The sequence below is a fragment of the Artemia sp. Qi Xiang Cuo genome, chromosome 14 (assembly GCF_049724085.1).
Source record: "Artemia sp. Qi Xiang Cuo chromosome 14, ASM4972408v1, whole genome shotgun sequence".
NCBI lineage: Eukaryota > Metazoa > Arthropoda > Branchiopoda > Anostraca > Artemiidae > Artemia > Artemia sp. Qi Xiang Cuo.
This window is the reverse complement of record NC_142807.1, coordinates 38,731,772-38,739,775: the sequence shown is the minus strand read 5'-3', so window position 1 is coordinate 38,739,775 and position 8,004 is coordinate 38,731,772. Positions and strand designations below refer to the sequence as shown.

At 33.4% G+C, this 8,004-nt stretch overlaps 1 protein-coding gene across 1 annotated transcript in view; it reads left to right on the top strand.

Moving 5' to 3' along the window:
- Window positions 1-2,571: 2,571 nt before the first annotated feature.
- The window catches only part of LOC148944443 (adiponectin receptor protein-like), a 59,065-nt gene continuing 53,632 nt past the window's right edge, over window positions 2,572-8,004 (top strand). Inside the window, exon 1 of the mRNA XM_089099931.1 lies at window positions 2,572-2,591. The gene's annotated coding sequence lies outside the window, so the exon portion shown is untranslated. The remainder of the gene's footprint in view (window positions 2,592-8,004) is intronic.

Here is an 8,004-nt window from a genome sequence, read left to right as displayed (position 1 = left end):
GTTGATTCACTTTATTTTCTATTTACGGAATATATGGATCTAATTTCTTGTTTTATTATCAAGGGATGGAGCCAAACCGGGTTAATACATATTATGAGTCCATTAAATACTGAAAATGCGTTGAATCTGGGAGATTTTCATATTTGTGTCTGAAGATAAAAAAAACTGAATTTAATGTTCGGGTTTTAAAAAGCAAAATTAATCAATTGAAGAGATATTTTAGGAAACAGAAGATAATAAGGATTCTATTGATATGAAACTAAAGGGATCATAACAAAATAAGATAATTTACAGTTCCAAAAAATTTTTTTGGGGTAAGTCAATTAATAGTATAATTTGAGGTGTTTCATCTTGAATAATTTTAATAATAGCCATAATAATAACGCATATGTTAGATTTTCAGGTAACCAACGATGTATACATTAATGTTCAATTCCTGTTCGGTAACAAGATGTTAGTGTTATATTCTTATACAATTTTACTTATTCAATACTGTTTTTTCTTTTCCTGCTTATTGCCAATAAATGGCAGTGTTTGTCTTTTGCAATAGCAATCAGGAAAATTACGCTTCCTAAAGCCACATGTGGATACCTTTCTTAGATCATTTTTTCATATGCCTTCCTTGTTTTCAAACTTGGCGCCTGCTTAGTGTTAAAATCACATAACTGCATGTGGAAGTCTTTTTCATTCAAAATTGGGTTCTTGGAATTTCCTAATTTTTCTAGACGTATATGGTTGTGTAACTTTGCACTTAAACAGTTCAAGTAATTAGATTTTATTTTTAACGTCCTTGGTACTTTAAAGGATTTGCAAATAAGCTATATTTAAAGTGGAGAGCACGTGAATAATGTTGTTATTCGCCTAGTCATCCATACCATTTGAGTTTCTGAGTTGCTGTATCAGTGTTTGTTGTTATTTTGTACAGATTACATCCGAGAAAATTAGTGTTAAGCCGATAACTCGAAAGCAGTAGTGGATGTAAGGTTTCCATCCAGGCCTCAGACTAAAAAAAAAGGAAACTTTCTATTGTAGGTAAATTTTAGTTGTTTCATTACTTTGTTTGCTAAAAGATCAACGTACCATATAATGAACCTTTTAATGCTGATTCCATATACCAATTTCTATGCTTATAAGTACAACCAGATCTTGCCCCCTTAATGGTGCAAGATATAGCCCCAGGCCATATACAAAACTGCTGATTTTGTTAGTTTGCATCACATGACCTCATTAGGTATGATGCTAGTGTACATTCGGGAGGATAATAATTAAGATATTTAGAATCAGCGTTAAAAGGGACATCGAGAAAAATATTTATCTTGTAGCTTGCAAAAATTAAATCCTAAATAATTATTATAGGGGTCACACTAGACAGTTTATTTACGTTCAATTTTGAAGAAAATAAAGCATATTATTTCAGCTTTTTAAAATATTCTACAGCAAGGCCTATATTTTGTCACGTAAGGGACTAGGATGTATAAAAAATGTCAGTAATGAGAACATTTAAGTGGAAAATCGAATGGTATATCCCGTTTTTTTTTTACTTCTCTCCTAGCTTTGAAACAAATTGACATCTCAAAGTACCACTGCTACAATCAACCTGCCCCAGGTTAGTCTAGACATTTAGCATCTATGCCCAATAAAAGCCTTTTTTGTGCAGAATCCAGGTTGTACTGCAAAAACAAAACGAACTGGCCTGTATTTTTCATATTAGGTCTCTCCATCTAAATTGGCCTATTATTATTACCTTCAATTCCAATTTTTTTGGAAACTTTACTCCATTGCTTTAATTACGGACAACTTATTCTTATGGTCTTTATCAGCTGTAGAGTGTAGTTTTCTATTATTTCCAACTGACAAAATAAATTTTTCAATATTCATTTTGATCTTGTCTAGCCTTTTGATTTGATGCGATTTATTCATAAAAATTATTGCAGAATTTGGGATTGCTGAACTTGTACGATATTTTCAAAAATCAGATAGATTTATTATAGATAGATTTAACCAAGATTCGCAAGCAGCTGTGATGTTTGCATATCTGGCTGAATAGTCGTGTTTGCAAGTGAATAATCGTATATGTGGGAACCCAACGTTAAAGCTATTTTTAAATAGCTATAGCCCAATATGCTAATTAAAAAGCTGAATTAGTGCGCTTTTTCTGCCAATTAAAATCAGAAGAAATAAACTGTCTTTTCGTGACCCCCTATAGTAGTAATTATCGCGTTAACATGTGTATTTTGTTTCTGATTTTGTAATGCGATATTTCGCTTGAAAAACAGTCATTTAGTTGGGAACCAATGGTGAGCTGCAAATTTTAAGATTTAGAAACATAGGGCAAATACATTTTGTTTGATAAATTGTAATCTTTAACCAGTTTCTCGACGTAAATAACACTATTACAACTGCTTTCCTTTATAGATATTGACGTATCCCCCACAATAATAGTTTCGCCGTATATTTGTCTTCTTCTTATCTTTTTGTGGTCATAAATGTGTTTTGTTTCGCTTTTGGTGACAACCCTGGCCACTAAACTCTTATTCATTGATGAAGAAATCATAGCAAACTTAGTTTAAATGGACAAAGGATAGAAGAAGGTTGTTAGATAGTATAATTTATTTTTTAAACGCTACCTGCTGTGTAATATAGTTTTTGGAATATTTACGGCCATGAGCCTTGTAGTATATTGTATTGAAAGTAGGCTACTTTATAACTGACAGGGTAGCCAGGTCTAAATCTTTGGCCCCCCTAGGCCCAAGGAAGTTAGGCTACCAATTCAGGGTATATATTTGCACATTAGTGGGGGGGGGGGGGGGTAAAGTTTAAACTTACCTCCCATTTACATCAGAAATAAAATTTACCAGTAGGAGTACTGTAAAAGAAGGTAGGCTAATTGATCAGTGATGTGCTAAAAGTAATATAAGAGAGAGGTGATACCAGCCTCTCAGCTGCCATTCTTAGGAGACATCTGACAGTTTATAAGCAACTCTGGAATTCCTATGTTGTTATAAAATCTTTTTTTTCTGTGAATAGGCAACAAAGTGCATCTGGCACTTTGACAAAAAGTAACATCAGTCCAGTTTTTGTAATGACAAAAAATAACTCAATATTTTTTTTTAGCAGCTCCAGCCTTACAGGCCCCTAGACCTGGGCCTTTGCATAAATCCTGGTCTGAAGGCAGCCTTAAGACCCTAGTACTTAGACAGTGCCTGGTCTCAGAAAAATATCTTGACTAAAATGGATAAAACCATACTTTAAGGATTTCTTATAATCTTGAAATGAAGGCTAGCTAGGTAAGGCAAATAAATATTTCAGTAAAGCAGCATTCACATGCATATCTAGCTAGAATCCCATGTCTAAACATGTGTCTAGCCAGACTTCAATGCCTAGGCAACAACTGTTCACAAGTAAAATTTGGTGCTTAGCTAAAACTATAAATTTAATTTCAAATAGATTACAGTTTTAGGTTAGAAAAATGAAACTTTCAAGGAAGGGTCTAAAGGCTAAAATATGTCCCAGAAGGTATAAGTACCTACCTCCACTCATTCTCTCTAGAGAGTACTGAAATTCAATGACCTTCAAAAATCTGTGAGTTATAGAAGTGAAACCTTGCAAAATAGATATTCTGTTTAAATGAAGTACAACAAAATTGTTTTCAGCTTCAAAACTGCTCAATCCCAACTTATACAGTTTTAAAGATATGTAAATATATTTCCTAAATTTTGGAAATAAAACACTGATATGGCTTAAAATTCTGCTCAAATAACTGAAATTGCATTTTCAGAACTAAAGCCAGAGAAAAAGAAACTGATACCTGAAAATTAAGGTAAAATGTTGTTTTGTCAAAATTTCATGTAGGCAAATTTCAGGACCCTCTATAGGGAGAAGGAGTGGAGGTAAGAACTTCAAAATACCTTCCTGGGACATACTTTAGCCTGTAGACCCATCCCTGAAAGCTTCATTTTCCTAACCTAACCCTTTTCCAAGATAGCCCAGAAGTAGCTAAAGTAGAATTTTACCATCATTTCTAGCCAATCAAGAGAGCTTATGCAGGCAAACTTTGAAAATTGTAATCCTATTTTTACTGTCACAAGATAATGGATGAGGTAAGCCAAACAATTGCCTTAGTGGGCTTCATTATTATGTCTTGTATTGCATATTTGCCTAAAATGAAAAAAACAATTATGAGAAAACAAAAATTAAATTTCAGTTTAAAAATGTAAATATAGATAATGAAATAGCAGAACTTGACACATTCTGATTGGCTGTAATCAAAAATCCTAGACATTAAGTTCTAGAGTCCAGAACTCAAAGTCTAGCAAAGGACCTTGTCTAGCTAAGCACCAAATTTTACTTGTGAATTGTTGTTGCCTAGACATTGAAGTCTGTCTAGACATGGGAATCTAGTTAGACATGCATGCAAACACTGCTTAATGAATCCTACCTGAATTCTGACAAGAAATGGAAGTAAATTTCTAGGTGGCACTATAATTTAGCTAGGATGAAAGTGAAAACACCATTTGATGCCTTTTTTATGCTCTTTCATAATTCAATAATTGCTTCTGTTGCAAATTGCTTCTTGAGTCCTTAAAGGGGCCCTGAAGGTATTTTTTTATGAATGATAAAAGAGCATAAAGAGTATCAAATGATGTTTTCACTTTTATCCTAGCTAAATTATATGGCCCTCTGCAAATTTACCATGAACTTTACCTCCTACCCCCCTAATGTATAAATGTATACCCTGAATTGGAATATACCCTGAATTGTCAACAGCAAAGTTTCAAATTGAAAAATTCAGTGCAATTTTTGTTGATGGCATTTGAAAAACTTGAAACAGTAAGGAAAATGGTTGAAATTTGAGTTGCCTAATAAATGAGATTTGAATTGTTATAAATATGTATTTTTAGAATATATTACTCTTGAACAACTTATTTTTAAACTAGAGGTATGTTTTTAACCACTTTTCAATAACTTAATTAGTGTTGATAACTTCTTTGCGTGGTTACATAAATGAAGTACCTTTGGGGCCCCTTTAAGGGCTCAAGATGCAATTTGCAACATAAGCAATTTTTGAATTATGAAAGAGCAAAAAAAGGCTTCAAGTGATGTTTTCACTTTCATCCTAGCTGATTTATAGTGCCACCTAGAAATTTACCAAAATGGATAAAATTCTAGTTTGGCTATTTCTTGCTATCTTGGAAAGTTGTTAGGTTAGGAAAATGAAACTTTTGGGGATGGGTCTACAGACTAAAGTAAATCACAGGAAGGTATTTTGGAGTACCTTCCTCTATTACTTCTCCCTCTAGAGGGCAGTGACTGTTGATGACCATTAAAAATCTTTGTGTTATAAAAGTGAAACCTTGTGAAGTAGGTTTTATGCTTAAATTAAGTTAAAAAAGACTGTTTTCAGCTTCACAACTTTACTCAATCCCAATTTAGGTAAATTTCTAGTGGGCCATATAATTTAGCTAAGATGAAAGTGAAAACATCATTTGATGCCTTTTTTTAATGCCCTTTCATAATTCAGTAACTGCTTCTGGGGTTAGTTGCTTCTAGAGCTCTTAAAGGGGCCCCAAAGGTATTTTATTTTTGTAACCACACAAAGAAGTTTCAACACTAGTTAAGTTATTGAAAAGTGGTTAAAAACATATCTCTAGTTTAAAAATAAGTTGTTCAAGAGTGACACATCCCAAAAATACTTATTTACAACATTTCACACCTCATTTAATAGGCAACTATAATATAAACCATTTTCCTACCGTTTCAAGTTTTTTGAATGCTGTCAACAAAAATAGTGTTGAATTTTGCAATTCAAAACTTCAGGGTATATATTTGCACGTTAGGGAAGTAGGGGTGGGTAAATTTCATGGTAAACCTGCAGTTGGCCATATAATTTAGCTAGGATGAAAGTGAAAACATCATATGGTGCTTTTCTTATGCTCTTTCATTATTCATATAAAATAACTTTGGGGCACCTTTAAGAACTCAAGATGCAACTAGCACCCAAAGCCATTCTTAAATTATGGAAGAGCATAAAAAAGGGCATTAAATAACGTTTTCACTTTCATCTTAGCTAAATTATATAACCCACTAGAAATTTACCCCAATTTATGAGGTTTCAAAGATCTGCAAATACATTTCCTAAATTTAGAAAAAAACGCATTGATATGGCTTAAAATTCTACTCAAAAAACAGGATTGCATTTTCAGAACTAAAACCAGAAAAAAAAACTGATTACTGAAAATTTAGGTAAAATGTTGTTTTATAAAAATTTCAATAGGTCTATGTGTCTGCAAAGCTCAGGCAGTAATTTTGATCTTTTTTTGTGACCTGTCAAGTAGGCAAATTTATAAGACTTAGTAATCAGAAGAGGGTTAACAGGGAAGCTTGGCAATAACTTCCCAGAGTATGTTTTTGGCCCTGGATTTATTGCTGAAAGTTTCATTTTCTTAACCCTACCACTGTCCAAGATAGCAAAAGTAGCTAAAATATAATTTTACCAAAGTGACCATTTACTTTCACTTCCTTATTCATTAGATTCCTTTAAAATGGAATTGGTTGGTCTGCAGAGTTATTTTCTATTTTTGATTAAAATTGAATTATTTCAGTGATGATGTTTAATTTCATACTTGGGACTGTCCTAAGTATTGGTACTTGGGACATCTCCTATGTATGGCAACTATAAATAGAAATGAAAAGACACCCATTCTATCTTGCAAATCCCCCAGTTTCTTGGCATTGCTTATCCCCTTTCATTCATCCCATCAAACATCACTGTAGGTTTTGAAGCAACAGGTATTTGCCTATTTAATGACAATATTTTTGTCAGTGATGACTTTTTCCCATCAGCTGTAACTGACTGACGATTGAGTAAGCCTGTATCTGAGCCAAGAGATAAAGAAATTACTTCCCCAAATCCAGAAGAAGGGCAAGGTGTAGCCTCTCAACACACTCAAGTCACCTACACTTCAATCTAGACAATTTCACCTGTCATGATAAGGCCATTCCCAAAAACTTGTCTGAGAGAGGCCAGATCAAGAGGTTGACCAAAGGAGTCTCCAGAATACTGATAGATACTCCAGAAAAAAAAATGATCAAGGAGCAGGCTAAGAAAGTGAAAGAAGCTCTAACAAACCTTTGGCAAAAATCCCAAAATCATAAGAAATTACTTTTTATTGAAAGTGACATCAGGCTAGAAGAGGTTTCAGTCTTGAAAAATGTTTCAGAATCTAATGAAACAGATCCAAAGGAAGGACCTTCAATTGAGAGGAGCCCTCCTTTTTCTGCTTTAAATGTTGCCAACTTTGTTTTGGTTCTTGAAAAAGAAACAAAAAAGGAAAATGCCACAGTGTTGGTGAAGTCTTTTAACAACTTGCAGAAGCACAAGAAGTAGAAGTTCAGTATTTCAAAACAATTGTTCCATTCATGATGTCTGTCCCTACTGATGATTCCCACTTGTCTAGTTTCACTGATATCACAACTCTCTTGCCAAATGCTGAGCCTTCAGGACAGACTACAAGACAAACAGAAATCTGTATTTCCTCTTGATCTATTGTACTGTATACATGAACAGTGCTTTTCTTATCCTTGTTTTACACATTTGTACTTCTTATTTCTGTTTTTACAGTTGTACTCTGTCATCTCTATTAAATAGCTGAATTTTGTATCAAGAAAATATATTAAGGCCTGTCCCTAGTATGGTTACCACTTGTTCCTATAGAGCCCCATTCCATACTTGGGACAAAATGGGGGTTGTAAAATTAATGCCTTTCCTTAAAAACTGAATGAGTTATGAGGAAGCTAGTGGCAAACAAAAAAAATGTCCCAAGTGTGGACACTTTCTCCTACTTTAATTTTGAGTTTTCAATCTATTTTTCATTGGCTTGAGGTTTTTTTTTTAATGTAATTCCTCTTATTTTCATACAATTTTAAAGCCATTTGGAGGTTTTAATATCTGTGCACAATTAGACCTGTTGAGTTGGAAACATTAAAAAAAAATTCTTAGGCTAC